The 17,151-nt window shown below is 37.9% G+C and overlaps 1 protein-coding gene across 1 annotated transcript in view; it reads right to left on the minus strand.

Annotated features, from left to right (window-relative positions):
* smyd3 (SET and MYND domain containing 3) overlaps nucleotides 1-17,151 on the minus strand; it is a 216,450-nt gene that overhangs the window by 198,076 nt on the left and 1,223 nt on the right. The gene's annotated exons all lie outside the window — the stretch shown is intronic.

The raw sequence follows: 17,151 nt of genomic DNA on the forward strand, positions 1-17,151 counted from the left end.
TTTTAGTCTTCAGACACTCCTCATATCAAAGCCTGTCAGACAACACCTCTATAAATGCCACTTTCTTCACTAGTCTATTCATTAAGGAAGACAAAAAAGGGGGGAATTGGAAGAAAATAAGATCAACAAAATGTATTTATTATTATTTAAAAGCATGAATAATACTGAATGGGATAAAAAGCTAATTTATTAAAAAAAAAAAAAATGTTATTATTGGTGAATGTTATTGATGTGGCAAACTATATTGACACACTGGTTCTAATTTGCATACCCACACTATATATTAAAAGTATTGACTTAATTGATGATGGGAAAGTGCATATTTTTTAAAGTCACTGCACATCTTTTCTTTTTTTATACTGTTTTTTTTATTCACGTGCTCTCGTAATCTTTAATCAAAATACCTTCCCCCTTCCCTCTTCTCTTCTCTGATGACGCGTTTACTGGTGTGAGGGAGGGACAACCTGTCACTCACATGAGACCACAACCATCCAATCAATTCCCCCAAAAATCAAGTCCCGCCCTACATTTTCTTCTCATTCAAGCCGTTTCACTTGTATATGTCACAATAGAGAAGAAAAAACTACTGCACCTTCTCTGTCCTGACACATCTGTACTTACATGTCCACTTAACACAAGTGCACATTTAAGTCAAAGTCAAGCATTTGAAATGTTAAAGGGATTGTTCACTTTGAAATTAATTTTTGATATGTTTTAGCTTACCTCAAGGGCATCCAAGATGTAGGTGTCTTTGTTTCCGCAGTAGTTTCAATTTTGATATTTTTAGGTCAAACCGTTCTTGTCTGTCAGTCATATAATGCAGGTCTATGGTCACCACCTCAAGGAGCATGCACAGAGAAGTCCAAATTAAACATGATTTAATGACTCGTAAATGTAAGTACACGTTGATGGCCTAAGACACGAAACGAACGGTTTTTGTGAGAAAACGAACAGTATTTATATAGTTTTTACCTCTTGTAACCACAGCCACGTCCAAGTGATCTGAGGGCGCGGGCGCTTCAGTCTGCGCAAGCGCCGGAAAGCTCAGGAAGTGATCTCTTGCGCGGTTGCGGAAAAAATTCAACGTTGTCTGTGTTGATATATCGTCTTCCATTGCGATTTCCTGTATATCTAAATATGTTTAGATCTTCACAGTGAAAGGTAACACTTCCGAAATCTCTGTGTATAAACAATGAGTGACGTACATGCGCGAGAGATCACTTCCGGCGCTACAGGCGTAATGATGCAATTTAGTAATAAGATCTCGATCTTTTAACGAGAAACTCATACACACTACCGGTCAGAAGTTTGGGATCAGTAAGATTTTTATTGTCTTTAAAAATAGACTCTTATTTGCTCACCAAGGCTGCATTTGTTTGATATAAAATACAAATTTGTGAAATAGTTTTTTTTCATATTTTCAATTTTAATATATTTTAAAATGTAATGTATTCCTGTCATGCATTAGCAGTCAGTGTCACATGTTCCTTCAGAAATTATTCTAATATGCTTTATTATCTATCTATCTATCTATCTATCTATCTATCTATCTATCTATCTATCTATCTATCTATCTATTTATACACACATATATACACTCACCGGCCACTTTATTAGGTACACCTGTCCAACTGCTCGTTAACACTTAATTTCTAAGCAGCCAATCACATGGCGGCAACTCAGTGCATTTAGGCATGTAGACATGGTCAAGACAATCTCCTGCAGTTCAAACCGAGCATCAGTATGGGGAAGAAAGTTGATTTGAGTGACTTTGAACATGGCATGATTGTTGGTGCCAGAAGGGCTGGTCTGAGTATTTCAGAAACTGCTAATCTACTGGGATTTTCACGCACAACCATCTCTAGGGTTTACAGAGAATGGTCCGAAAAAGAAAAAACATCCAGTGAGCGGCAGTTCTGTGGGCGGAAATGCCTTGTTGATGCCAGAGGTCAGAGGAGAATGGCCAGACTGGTTCGAGCTGATAGAAGGGCAACAGTGACTGAAATAACCACTCGTTACAACCGAGGTATGCAGCAAAGCATTTGTGAAGCCACAACACGCACAACCTTGAGGCGGATGGGCTACAACAGCAGAAGACTCCACCGGGTACCACTCATCTCCACTACAAATAGGAAAAAGAGGCTACAATTTGCAAGAGCTCACCAAAATTGAACAGTTGAAGACTGGAAAAATGTTGCCTGGTCTGATGAGTCTCGATTTCTGTTGAGACATTCAGATGTTAGAGTCAGAATTTGGCGTAAACAGAATGAGAACATGGAACCATCATGCCTTGTTACCACTGTGCAGGCTGGTGGTGGTGGTGGTGGTGTAATGGTGTGGGGGATGTTTTCCTGGCACACTTTAGGCCCCTTAGTGCCAATTGGGCATCGTTTAAATGCCACGGCCTACCTGAGCATTGTTTCTGACCATGTCCATCCCTTTATGGCCACCATGTACCCATCCTCTGATGGCTACTTCCACCATGTCACAAAGCTCTAATCATTTCAAATTGGTTTCTTGAACATGACAATGAGTTCACTGTACTAAAATGGCCTCCACAGTCACCAGATCTCAACCCAATAGAGCATCTTTGGGATGTGGTGGAACGGGAGATTCGCATCATGGATGTGCAGCCGACAAATCTGCGGCAACTGTGTGATGCCATCATGTCAATATGGACCAAACTCCCTGAGGAATGCTTCCAGCACCTTGTTGAATCTATGCCACGAAGAATTGAGGCAGTTCTGAAGGCAAAAGGGGGTCCAACCCGTTACTAGCATGGGGTACCTAATAAAGTGGCCGGTGAGTGTATATATATATATATATATATATTACACACACACACACACGGATACTTTAATGAAGTATATGGATACTTTGTACATACTTTGTAATGGCATGAAATAGAAATATTTTGTAACATTAGAAATGTCTTTACTCATTATTGTCAATTCATCTTTGTTTAATAAAAGTATTAATTTCTCCAAAAATACAATCTTACTGACTTTTGAAAGATAGGCTACTGTATATATATATATATATATATATATATATATAATGAATATTTTGATTCTGTTATTCTAAAACCAGCCTTATATTAGCCAGGGTCTACGGATAAAAGCTTGCAATAAACCGAATCAGAGCTGTCACAGCAAAATAAGAAGAAAAGTGGGGGAAAAGGAGCCAATAGCCACTAATCCTGGAAATGAGAAACCTGCTCAGGCACAACAGGCTGAATAATTATCAGTTCCTCAGAGCTACTGGTGCTACAGCTTACAGCAGGAATTAATTACTCAAGCACTGAAGCAGATACAAAACCCTCTTCCCCCCCACACACACACACACACACACACAAGCTAACTGTGCCAGCAGTGTACCTGTGTAAGACTAGGTCAAGACAGAAAACCTAAACTTCATCTCCTGAAATGCATGACAGGAAAGGATTTTGTCAGTGAGCTACCATGGCTTTTAATTTGATATGGCATATTTGTAAATTCATAGCACTAATACGAGACTGTGACCTTTCCAGGCAGAAAATCATTAGCATCACCATCATAGTGTATAATCCTATTTGTCACAACACAGGACGAGTGGTGTGAATTATTAAGGAAGCCCTTCATTTGTTGTAACCACTGATTAAAAAGGAAATAAATCTTGTAGGCTCTATGACTTCATGGATTCAAAGGAGGCTTTAATTTCTTCACGGTCTGTGGCTGCAGAGACTAAAATTACAGAGATGCCATTAGACTTGAGGGTTTTCAGCTGTAATCGAGGAAAACCTTAAACAACAAGCAAAGGAGGCTCTCGTCCTGTGAGACCGACGCTGCCTTCTGTAGCTTAGGTAAATCATTAGACGAAAGTTTTGTAACTAGATTTTTCTTTTCAAAACTCTCTGTAATGATTGCTAGCAGGATTTTAGTGGTTGATATGGGAATAGAATTATTTTGTATTTCCAAAATAAATTAAAGTCCCCCTGTGGAGAAGATTTTAAAGTTGTTTATATGTCTATGTGGTGTTTTTAATATGATTTAAGACAACCGTGCAAATGCATAAGTCAACACCATTGCTGAGTATTTTCTCCTTAAAACTACAGTGAAACAAAGACAGTCTCAAAAACGCGGTTTGAAATCGCTGGTTTTTCTGACGTCACAAACTACCTTGTAACCAATCACGTCAATGTGTGATCGTCAGCGAGTGGATCTCAGAGCTGGTGTGAGTGAGTGGAGGCGGGGCTAATTTGCATATTCATAGAACCGTGTATACTAAATGAGGCAATGGATAAAGTAACATTCAAGCTATTTTAAGGCATGAAGAAAATATTTTTCAATGAAAAAATGCTTAAATATGTAATTTTGATGATCAAAGATGAGTTTTAAGGGATGACATTATTGACTACAGGGGGGGGCTTTAAGATCCAAAAATAAATTGAAAGAGCTTTACAAAAATTAGTTAAAGAGAACCCATTAGGTTAACTACATTTTCAACTTTCTTAAGTGTGTAATGTTGCCGTTTGAGCATGAAAAAGGTCTGCAATGTTACAAAAACACTCCTCTTCAGGGATCGAACATGACAATATTAATTTAAATAATTCCCAGCCAAGGCATACTCAAAAAAAAAAAAAAAAAAGTAGTGTGTGTTTAAACTTTTAGTTATGGTAGGGGGCATGACATTAAGTGGTGTTTGACATCAGAACCCGGATAACTAATTTGCCACTGGTTCCTTCAAGATTTTCCCATGAAGTCTATATATATACTGTATATGTACATAAATCTCTGTACATTTATTTGTGGATCATAATGTATTTATTTAAAATAAATACGAATAATAACTCTGGATGTTCAGAGTGGTTTCTAGTTACTTACCACAATTTGAGATATAATTCATTTCTGTAGCGCTAGACTGTAGCAATATACACTCCAAAAGTAAAATATTTATGGAGTTTACAAAAAAAATGTAAATACAATAAACGTTTCAGTAATGTATGTGCAATAGCAGCCATTGCACTACCCAGTATACAACACAGATGTCCAAAAACATCTGATAAACACCTCAAAAAGAGGTTTATTTATCTCATTTAATTTATCTATTTTTTTTCTTTAACAAAAAAAATATATATAGGTAAGTGGAATTGCAATGTATCCAATATGTGAAAATTACTAAACTGTGACTATTAAATAGTACATTGAGCAATAAATTATTACAATAAAAAGGTGAAAGGTCTTCTTAAACCTGTCTCATGCACCATAGCCAAGATCCATAAAACAATCTGATGTTTCTGTTTAAACGCTCTGGAATATCACATCCCATAATCTTATAATCAGAAGAGGCTTTCATGCCTCAGCAGGAGAAGTGCGAGTGAGATTTTCCAGGCAGCCCAAGAAAACCTGGACAGCATTTGTAGCCAATGCACTCGAAATCCTTACAGTTAACCCTCTGGTGCTCTTCACGTGTCGGTCAAAAATGACCAACATTTCTTTCTTTTTTTTTCAATGAAATTAATTTATGTACTATATTGTAGTTCCATATTGTTTTTTTTATTTAATATTTTGTATTTTTATGGGACTAAATTATATTAAGCAGTATTTATAATCCATTTATTCACTTTTTGAGCACCTGAAAATTTAATTTCCAATTTAAATCTTGAATGCTTTAGAGCACAGACTTAAGTTTGATCTCTTTTCAAAGACGACACTTGGCAGATTATTGCTGAAGTGAAAAAAGTTTTAAAAAGTGACCTAAAAAAGGTAACAGAATTTTACATTTATTGTTATGAAAAATGAACAAATATAGCATTTTCAATTCATGAAATATATATTTATAAAACTGCAAGAAAATCAAAGCCATAAATCTAAACAAGGTGTGTTCCAAATTTGAGCTTGATATGTCAAGAAAATTACCTTTCAGGACCATTTAAGCGTTTCGAATCATGTCCATGAATTTTGTGTGTGTGTGTGTGTGTGTGTGTGTGTTCACATAGCGAGTGCCAAAACCTTTACCAAGTTTCGCACTATTCCGATGAAGCAAAAAAATAAAAAATAAAAATAAACAGAATGACAGAAGAGCACCAGACGTTGAGGATAACCACATGTTTTATTTTGCTATTGACTTTCAATCCAATCCGAGGTCTAAACGCAAGCAGTGGAGCACTGTTAGCAGGACAAGTGCAGGACAATCCAAACATGATGCTCAAGGTCACAGGTTTCTTCTATATGAGTAGCATAGTATGATGGATGTTTTCACAAATGCATTTGCTCACGATACAATGAGTAAGTCTTGTTGCCATGGCACTTAGTGCATCATATTGAATTGAGTTCAAAGAGGTGCTGGAAAGTAATCCAACACGTCATTCATGACAAAAGTACAGATCGATGGCATTATCCTGATCTGCCTGAGAGACCAGAGGAGAAGAGGCTGTTCACCAAAAACCTGAAAGTGTGTCAAATGAACACTAGGATTAAAGTCCCTTACAAAAAAATCAATACAATTACCATGTACGGTACCACACCAGGGTAATTCTACTGCAGTTCTACAGTCCAATTTAGAAAGTATATGTATATGGTACACTATCCATCCATCCATCTATCCATCCATCCATCCATCCATACATACATCCATACATAAAAGCAATCCTATAAAAATAATAATCAAATCTTACAGAAATCAAATGCTGGCGACATACACACACACACACACACATGTATAACATATCGGGTGTGTATGTATGTATGTTTATGTGTGTATATACACTCACCTAAAGGATTATTAGGAACACCATACTAATACTGTGTTTGACCCCCTTTCACCTTCAGAACTGCCTTAATTCTACGTGGCATTGATTCAACAAGGTGCTGAAAGCATTCTTTAGAAATGTTGGCCCATATTGATAGGATAGCATCTTGCAGTTGATGGAGATTTGTGGGATGCACATCCAGGGCACGAAGCTCCCGTCCACCACATCCCAAAGATGCTCTATTGGTTTGAGATCTGGTGACTGTGGGGGCCATTTTAGTACAGTGAACTCATTGTCATGTTCAAGAAACCAATTTGAAATTATTTGAGCTTTGTGACATGGTGCATTATCCTGCTGGAAGTAGCCATCAGAGGATGGGTACATGGTGGCCATAAAGGGATGGACATGGTCAGAAACAATGCTCAGGTAGGCCGTGGCATTTAAACGATGCCCAATTGGCACTAAGGGGCCTAAAGTGTGCCAAGAAAACATCCCCCACGCCATTACACCACCACCACCACCAGCCTGCACAGTGGTAACAAGCCATGATGGATCCATGTTCTCATTCTGTTTACGCCAAATTCTGACTCTACCATCTGAATGTCTCAACAGAAATCGAGACTCATCAGACCAGGCAACATTTTTCCAGTCTTCAACTGTCCAATTTTGGTGAGCTCTTGCAAAATGTAGCCTCTTTTTCCTATTTGTAGCGGAGATGAGTGGTACCCGGTGGGGTCTTCTGCTGTTGTAGCCCATCCGCCTCAAGGTTGTGTGTGTTGTGGCTTCACAAATGCTTTGCTGCATACCTCGGTTGTAACGAGTGGTTATTTCAGTCAAAGTTGCTCTTCTATCAGCTTGAATTAGTCGGCCCATTCTCCTCTGACCTCTAGCATCAACAAGGCATTTTCGCCCACAGGACTGCCGCATACTGGATGCTTTTCCCTTTTCACACCATTCTTTGTAAACCCTAGAAATGGTTGTGCGTGAAAATCCCAGTAACTGAGCAGATTGTGAAATACTCAGACCGGCCCGTCTGGCACCAACAACCATGCCACGCTCAAAATTGCTTTAATCACCTTTCTTTCCCATTCTGACATTTAGTTTGGAGTTCAGGAGATTGTCTTGACCAGGACCACACCCCTAAACGCATTGAAGCAACTGCCATGTGATTGGTTGATTAGATAATTGCATTAATGAAAAATTGAACAGGTGTTCCTAATAATCCTTTAGGTGAGTGTATATAAGAAAAAATGCAACTTATTTCTGTGAATTAAACTGACAGCAGCAAGCTGGGTTTTAAACACTCATGTTTGGCTTTCATGTCACGCTTTGTGTTTACAGCACTCTAATCAATCTTACATTTAGATTGAAGCAGCTACTCACATGTTTCATGGCTGGCGTTTCATCAAATAGGCCTGTCTGTTATGGCTAATGCATCAATAAATTATGCATTCATGAATTTCTAGAAAGAATTTGCATCTGATCTACACCGCAGAAATGCTGCACATGCACAAAACTTTAGATTGTTTGCCTTATAATTCCCTAACAAATGATTCAAGAACAGATGTTTCCTGACAAAAAACTGCACAGAACAAACCAGTGAAGTTAATATGCTGCGACGGAGCCGCTGGTTCACAGATCGTATACAGGAAGAGAGGTCTGAAAACGAGGAGCGTCGCTCAGTGAGAACAGATGGCGGATTTAAAGAACAGGCACAGATGGAAAGCATCAAAGCAACTGGTGACCGGTGACCTGCACTGCAAAAATGGCTCCATTCTGCTTTACAGGCACATTTTCAGTAAAGTCACATGTGAAAGACATCTGAAATGGAACCAACTATTTTGATAGCCACATATTAGCAAGGCATCAAAGAGCACAGGAAGGTGCGATAAGACAGAACCATTTCACTGATAAAACATGAAGAGCCTTTGAAAAATGCCTAGCTACGAATTTCTTCACGATTTAGGTGTGCATACGATTCATGCAAACCCATAATCCATATCATTAAAGACCTAAAATCCATAGACACCAGACCCAACGTGCATAATTACCCCATAGCACACCTCTAGTCATCCTCTATCAAAAAAGGAGGCTGTAATGGTTTGTTTATTTGCTGGACACATGCTGGGACAGGGAGGAACACATTAACCAACTCCTTAATGTTTCCACCCACAGTCATTTGTGCTCATTAGAAATAAACAGACATTCAAGAGAGGCGAGTATAGCAATTACCCTCATCTTTGATGTTGCCCTAATTTATTTTAAAATGCCCCTCTTGGTTTCTCAAATAAATAAACCCAAGTGATTCGTTTTTGAAGCAAGCGGCTCCCTACGATTACCCCTCTTTGCTCCCAGCAAAGAAATGTTGTTGTTGTTTTTTAAACTGTATGACATCATATTCTGTATGTGTTAGCTATTGTAGATTGTAGTAAGACATCTCACAACAGAGCATTCATTTGTTCTGTATATACTGTATATTCAATTCAATTCAAATTTATTTGTATAGCGCTTTTCAAAATACATATTGTTTCAAAGCAGCTTTACAGTATAATACAATTTTATAATATTTATATTTAATTATTTATATATATATACACTTTATAAAGCTGTTAAATTGGCAAACAAATGTATATTTTATTCTGAAATGCATTTTTATGCTCTCTGGTGCTTAAAAATGCTTTAAAATGAATGTGATTTCAGCATGACTCCTGGCTACTGTAATTGAAAATGAGTGGTTCAATAGGGAAGCAGTCATGCATTACACACTGTTTACTTTGCCTTCAACCAAGGTCAAGATATATTGCATTTCATCACCAGGGTGTAATTGTCTCAACATGCCGTTGAAGGATATGACACATGCTGCAAGAGTGACAGTGGAAAATAGGCTTTAATTATTTTGCACTGAAAGCCCATTACAAACATGGGATCATGCACAAGTCTTTACTAAACCAATGCATCTTATGGTCTCTGAGTTATTCCTGAGAAATCTAATTAATCTTACATAGCAGGTACACCATATTAACCTTTGCGGTACAATATTCATCTTAATGCATACGACTTAATGCATGCTGTATTGCGGACCTCATTACTCCTAAATTAAGCCCAAGTGAGCAAGTCTACAACATCTGTTGCATTGCTATCAGTAGAATAGCATAAAACAGCAGTTTCATCTATCATGCTTATAGGAACAGAAAATGCTACGACACAACATCAATGTAATGCATCTGAAGGATTCTCAAGATAATAGTCAGGAGTATGACTAATATTGATTCACATTTAGCCCATTCATGTCATTAACAATTCAAACACGCATCAAGCCATGGCTTAGTAGTTAGCAGCACATGTACGTAATGAGCCCCGGGTGCTCATGTGGGTGATAAAGCTACACACTCCATCAGTTAGGTTTAGAAAAACTGTTGCCAAACATGTACCAACTTTTTTTTGGGCAGTGTACGTTCATAATGTTATATTTCTATTTCAAATAAATGCTGTTTAGTGAACTTCAAAGAATCCTAAAAAGAAAAAGTATAATGGTTTAAAATATTAGGTTTTCAAAAACGGTTATCAACTTTGATAATAAGAACCATTATTCATAATTGAGCAGTGAGCACCAATAATAATTGCTAATAATTGAGCGGCAAATCAGCATATTAGAATGATTTTTGAAGGACCATGTTACACTGAAGACTGGAGTATTAAAAAACAATTAATAAAAGCAATTATTTTCACTATCTATTGTTTAAAAACAGCCGATGATCAGTGTCGAAAATACCCGGTCAATCAACAGGGGGCAGAAAATCGTGTCAGACTGCAACTAACACTGTGTAAAAAAAAAAATGTCTCGGGTTGAATTTAGTTTTGTCAAAATTAACGCAACAAGAACGCATTAGCAGTTAAAAAACAATAGTGACGTTAAAGCAGGCTCTATTTGACCCTATGAATCACCTGTAGTAGCTCCAGCCAAGGTTGCAGACCTGTGGTTTTTCCCTACACCAAACATTGTAGCGCCTTCCATTCAATAATTGCAAAGAGCTTTTGCTGTTACTTCTGATAAGAAACAATGTCTCAGCTTTCCAATTTTGTTAATTTTATCATAAAATTCTAATAATAAATGGCATTTTGACGCTCTTGGGGGCTCTGTAGCACCTCAGTTCAAGCAGCAGCGCGGAGCGCAAGTCTTTTCTTCCACTTTAATACAAGTTATAGCATGAAAAAACATGCAAGAACATCAGAAGGTATGTTGAAAAATACAGTAAAACTTTCAAAATGAATCATGTTTCATGTAATCGCTCAATTAGTGTTTCAACCGCGGAAAGATGTCAATAAAACAGCGTGTGAACAACCTTGCATTTCATCAAGAAAGTTATCCAATATTCATAGTTCGTTAGTTAGCTATAAAAAAACACTTGTCAGGATTATGTTTTGTCTATGTGCCAGTTTGTTCCCTGGGTTAATGATTCCGGTCACCTGTTGTTCTAATAATTAACTCATTAGCTCCTCTGTTTATTTAAGTCCTGTGTTCATTCAGTTCTTTGTTGGATATGTGTTGGGTTTTTGGACTGTTAAAGTGAGTTATTCGTCTTTGCGAGCATACTGAAGCAGCCAAGCGTAACAACCTATGGTGAAAACACTATGAGCTTATTTACTGTTTGAATACATTTGACATGAAGACAAGTGTTTATGACTAAACTACTTATGTGCAACAGTTTTCAGTTTGTATTTGAGTGTTGTAGGCCTATATGAAAATAAATAGCAGTTGAATAGAATAGGTTGATCTCTGTTAATGGTAACCTCTAATATTATAGCAATGTACCAAATGAGGACTTTTTTTCCCTAAAGAAAAGCATACTATTGGTATCGTCGTGGCCGCATTACCACCTCGGGTGTGTGCATTATTTTTCTAATAATTCAACGGCCCGTCAGCAATTATTGCGCTTATCCTACGGTTACCACACCCCACGACATTGTTCAGAGATCATTTATTGCAAGATGTTTGACAGGTTTTTTTCTTATGCATATAATCCCAAACCTCCGTTGCTAATTCCAAAACATAATTTAGCTTTTTAAGTTGCCAAACTATTTTAATGATAAAATCGTCAGAGCAGCGCTGACAACACTGAGTAGACAAATGTCCGTACTGTATATGTGTGTGTTTGAGTGGGAGAGAGAGCGAGAGAAAGAGAGATGTGCTTTTCTATAATAACTAATAAATGCATTATACATAATAAAACGTAATTTTGTGATAAAAAAACTTGGAAATAATTTGTCGTTTTTATCCTATTGTCTACTATATCTATTTGCTTATTCAGTGTCGTTGTGGGTTTTGGTTATGTTGCTGTTGTAGGCTGTAAGGACTTTGAAATAACTAAAATTATTTAGCGATGTGATATGGAACTGTAATGCGGTCAAGACCTGCCTGGAACTACTTTACCACAGCGTTTCCCTGAAAATAATTGCACACCTTAGAACATTCGCAGTATAATATGATTATTTTAACCTAGGTATGTAAACAACTCACTAGGGTCAGACATAGGCTACCTTATTTACTCCACCAAAAACAACAGCCCATGTAAAATCATTCAAAGTACAGCAACGTCAGAGTAATGTTTGATCAAATAAAAGCAGCCTTGGTGAGCATAAGAGGAAAAACTTTTCACCACTAGTTTACGTGTGCATATATAAAAATGAAATATATATAGTATATATTGAAATATAAGGTATATATTGAAATATCGTAGTATTATCATTTAATACTATCATCTATAAAGAGTATACAGCGCTCATTTCTGAACTGTCAAATAAATTCTTTGAGTTCTGTGACAGCACAAGCATCTTTCAGCTTATTCAGTGCTGCACTAAGGGAGCATTACAATACCAAGCTCTTCTGAGCGGATTATTAACGTTCTGTTTCCATGGCGTTTCTTTTCATCCACAGTGTTCTCCTGGGTGAGTCCATGCAGACGGCTCTCTATAGATGAGCCAGGTTATCAGCAGGACTGAAGCACTAATCCCCGGCCAAATATGACTGTCTTCTGAGCCTGTTTGTCTGCCTTTCTCCCTCCCTCTCAAGTGGAAAGATCCACTCCACAAGGTCACGCTCAGAAAAGCATTGAGCAGGAGTCAGGAAAATGACATACCTGAAATATGATGAACGGCCCCAACCAGCCAAACGGCAAAAAACAGATGGCAATTAATACCTCAACAGGGAATAGATGAATAAACGAGAGCAGAAGGAGGGAGAGAACCCGAAAAAGAATGGATACCCGAGGGTGTGTGTGTTTACTCCAGAATATGACACTAAAAACAAGTGCATGCCACGGGAGAATTATCATAACCTCATTAAAAAATAAATTAATAAAATAAAGTAGGCCTACCTGCGAGAAATATTTGATGTTCTGTGACAGACTCTTTGGAGTCAAGCCGACACAGAAATGTCAACAAATGACGGCTCTATCACAAACAGACATTTCATCTTTTAGACCTGAGGTGATGACATACACTTCTGTAAATAAATACAATATAAATTATCCAATCTTTCGTTCAATAAATAGGTGTATAAAATACATCCAAGTGTATTTATAAAAAAAAGTTATTAATTTAATTATTGTGAATTGTCATATTAAAAGCACTAAACTGCGTGATAAAGGGTCTGTTGCGCTGTTTAATATAAAAATAGAAAGATAAACATAATTTGGTTATATTAGTGTATTTTTCTGATACACATGAAATTGAGAACCACTGTTTAATACTCTACATGCACCCTCATAATGTGATTATAATGAGATTTAGGCAATATTGCAATTAAACTTTACCCTAAACACAATACTTCGAATCAAATTGATGCGCTTAAGCTCATAATCATAAGAAATTAAGTGCATATACTGATTTAATCGCAATAAACTGGCATATAAACACTATAATCGCATCTAATTCCACTCTGACCATAGTGCGCATTTGCTTGTGACATATACACTCACCGGCCACTTTATTAGGTACCCCATGCTAGTAACGGGTTGGACCCCCTTTTGCCTTCAGAACTGCCTCAATTCTTCGTGGCATAGATTCAACAAGGTGCTGGAAGCATTCCTCAGGGAGTTTGGTCCATATTGACATGATGGCATCACACAGTTGCCGCAGATTTGTCGGCTGCACATCCATGATGCGAATCTCCCGTTCCACCACATCCCAAAGATGCTCTATTGGGTTGAGATCTGGTGACTGTGGAGGCCATTTTAGTACAGTGAACTCATTGTCATGTTCAAGAAACCAATTTGAAATGATTAGAGCTTTGTGACATGGTGGAAGTAGCCATAAGAGGATGGGTACATGGTGGCCATAAAGGGATGGACATGGTCAGAAACAATGCTCAGGTAGGCCGTGGCATTTAAACGATGCCCAATTGGCACTAAGGGGCCTAAAGTGTGCCAGGAAAACATCCCCCACACCATTACACCACCACCACCAGCCTGCACAGTGGTAACAAGGCATGATGGTTCCATGTTCTCATTCTGTTTACGCCAAATTCTGACTCTAACATCTGAATGTCTCAACAGAAATCGAGACTCATCAGACCAGGCAACATTTTTCCAGTCTTCAACTGTCCAATTTTGGGGAGCTCTTGCACATTGTAGCCTCTTTTTCCTATTTGTAGTGGAGATGAGTGGTACCCGGTGGAGTCTTCTGCTGTTGTAGCCCATCCGCCTCAAGGTTGTGCGTGTTGTGGCTTCACAAATGCTTTGCTGCATACCTCGGTTGTAACGAGTGGTTATTTCAGTCACTGTTGCCCTTCTATCAGCTCGAACCAGTCTGGCCATTCTCCTCTGACCTCTGGCATCAACAAGGCATTTCCGCCCACAGAACTGCCGCTCACTGGATGTTTTTTCTTTTCGGACCATTCTCTGTAAACCCTAGAGATGGTTGTGCGTGAAAATCCCAGTAGATTAGCAGTTTCTGAAATACTCAGACCAGTCCTTCTGGCACCAACAATCATGCCACGTTCAAAGTCACTCAAATCACCTTTCTTCCCCATACTGATGCTCGGTTTGAACTGCAGGAGATTGTCTTGACCATGTCTACATGCCTAAATGCACTGAGTTGCCGCCATGTGATTGGCTGCTTAGAAATTAAGTGTTAACGAGCAGTTGGACAGGTGTACCTAATAAAGTGGCCGGTGAGTGTATATGAATGATACTGTCTAGATTAGCAAACATAGCGATAAAGAAGGCATCACATTTTGGGGGTGCTGAAGAAACTGAGGCTGCATCTGAAATAGCATACTACTACCCTACTATATAGTAGGTGAAAAACAGTATGTGACAAATGAAGTACAGTATGTCCGAATTCACAGTAGCTAGCTACTCATAAAAGAGTGAGCAAAAAGTATGACCCCGATGACCTACTTCTTCCAGCGAGATTCTGGGCCTTTCCAAATACCCACACTTGCGCTCTTTGGCCACTTGAGAGCGTGCACGCGACAGGAAATAAGTGTGCTGCAAGACTGTCACATGTCTAAAAAATGCCGCACACTAAACACACACTATCTAGAATAACACATCGGACCGGTATTCAAAGCAATGCATATCCCATCATGCATGAAGTTCTGGACATCGCATGTCCCGAAATCACGAGATAGTGAGGAAAACATTTCACTGTAAGTTAAATTAATTAAATATTACATGTAATTTGGTAGTAAAACAAATTGTTAAAGTGTCATTTTATTGGTGCAAAGATGAGTAGGCTATGTGTATTTTGTACAACGTTTGCAACTGCTTTACATTTAAAAGTTTATTTTAAAATGCAAAGTATTGAAAATCCAAATAAAGCTCTGTAAACACTTGCATTTTTGCAACACTGTAAGTGTGTCGCAACGGGTAATAAACACTTCTACACACACTTGCAGTCTTCATGCCTACTTGAACACTTGGGCCGAATACAGGAAATACGTCATGCAACTTAGTAGACAAGTGGTCAAGTATAAAGACTGCAAGTGTGGGTATTTGGAAAGGCCCTCTGAAGTGTGCATACGATAGACCAATTAAGGGCTACTATACGAAGGACACTTGAGGGTTAGTGTACAGCCCTACTTTTGATTTAGTCGTCCACAATTTTCCAAATTCCGTGACATTCCGAGTTATTCAGTAAATTCCATGTTTCTGAATTTTGCCTGCATTTTCTGCATCGTGGAAATCACAGGGCCCTAATATAGAGTCTTGGACTCTATTGGACTCTATACATAAGCTAGTAAAACCTAGCAACCACCAGAACACCCAGTAACCTAACCATACAATATATAACATTTATGCATTTCGCCAAAACAACTTACAAAGCAAAAGGGATTCCAGAGAGCTGAGTAATAATTCCGTACAAATACCAAATTTCACTCAGCTTATAGAATAAAGAAAATATCAACATTTAGGCACTCTCTTCTGAGGTCTACTGATTTTCTAGACACACACCATCCATGAGCATTTGTCGGCATTGAGAGTTTTATAGATTGATTCTAATAAAGTGTCAGAGATGATCAGGCATGTAAAGCTGGTGTGAATTAAATCACAGCACATCTGCTAGAAATCTCATTACAGCCTCATCCTACACACTCTTTCTCCTCGGCGAGGGGAAAATCACACCTCTGAAAATGAAAATACAGTACGCGTCTAAAATGAATAGAAATGATGAATGGATCACAAGAAGAAACCTTCAACAAAATGACTTCTGACAGTGATGTTTGGGAAGGTGATTAAAACACTCTCAACAGCTGCTCTCTCCAGAACAAACTTCTGTTTTTCTGATGCACAACATAGAAAAGCGAGGCTTATATCATTTGAATTCGGTGTGTATTTGGAGCAGATTAATGCTTAGCTGTTCTGTTGGTGCAACTTGAGTAAACTGGTCAATTAGTTCTGACTCGGTGGTAATTGGTTTCTGTGAACTTCACTGATCATATATCCGTTCTCTAGGCCATGTTACACAATGCAGATGCAGTGCACTCATCTATGTCAACTAAAAAAAGAGATAAAGAGGCTAAGTTCAGAATAGAATACTTGTGTGTACTCCATATTGTGCAGTATAAACTAAATAGTACTAAAAACAAACAGTTTGTTTTAAACAAAGTGTGGAACAGTTTGCATTATGCAATAACAAATCCATAATTTTGATTCAAATCTTATGTACAACCATCTTAACTCAAAACTCTTGATATTCTAAAAAATAATGAGTCAAACCCATAAAAACTTAGGGGTCAATTCTCACTATTAACTATAACTTTTGCCCCAGTAAATGCCTAATTACTGCTAATTAATAGTTAGTAAAGTAGTTGTTAAGTTTAGGTATTGGGTTGGATTAAGAGATGTAGAATATGGTCATGCAGAATAAGGCATTAATATGTGCTTTATAAGTACTAATAAACAGGCAATATCATAGTA

Source organism: Rhinichthys klamathensis, unplaced genomic scaffold, assembly GCF_029890125.1.
Source record: "Rhinichthys klamathensis goyatoka isolate OS25496 unplaced genomic scaffold, OSU_Roscu_1.1 h1tg000123l_1, whole genome shotgun sequence".
Lineage (NCBI taxonomy): Eukaryota > Metazoa > Chordata > Actinopteri > Cypriniformes > Leuciscidae > Rhinichthys > Rhinichthys klamathensis.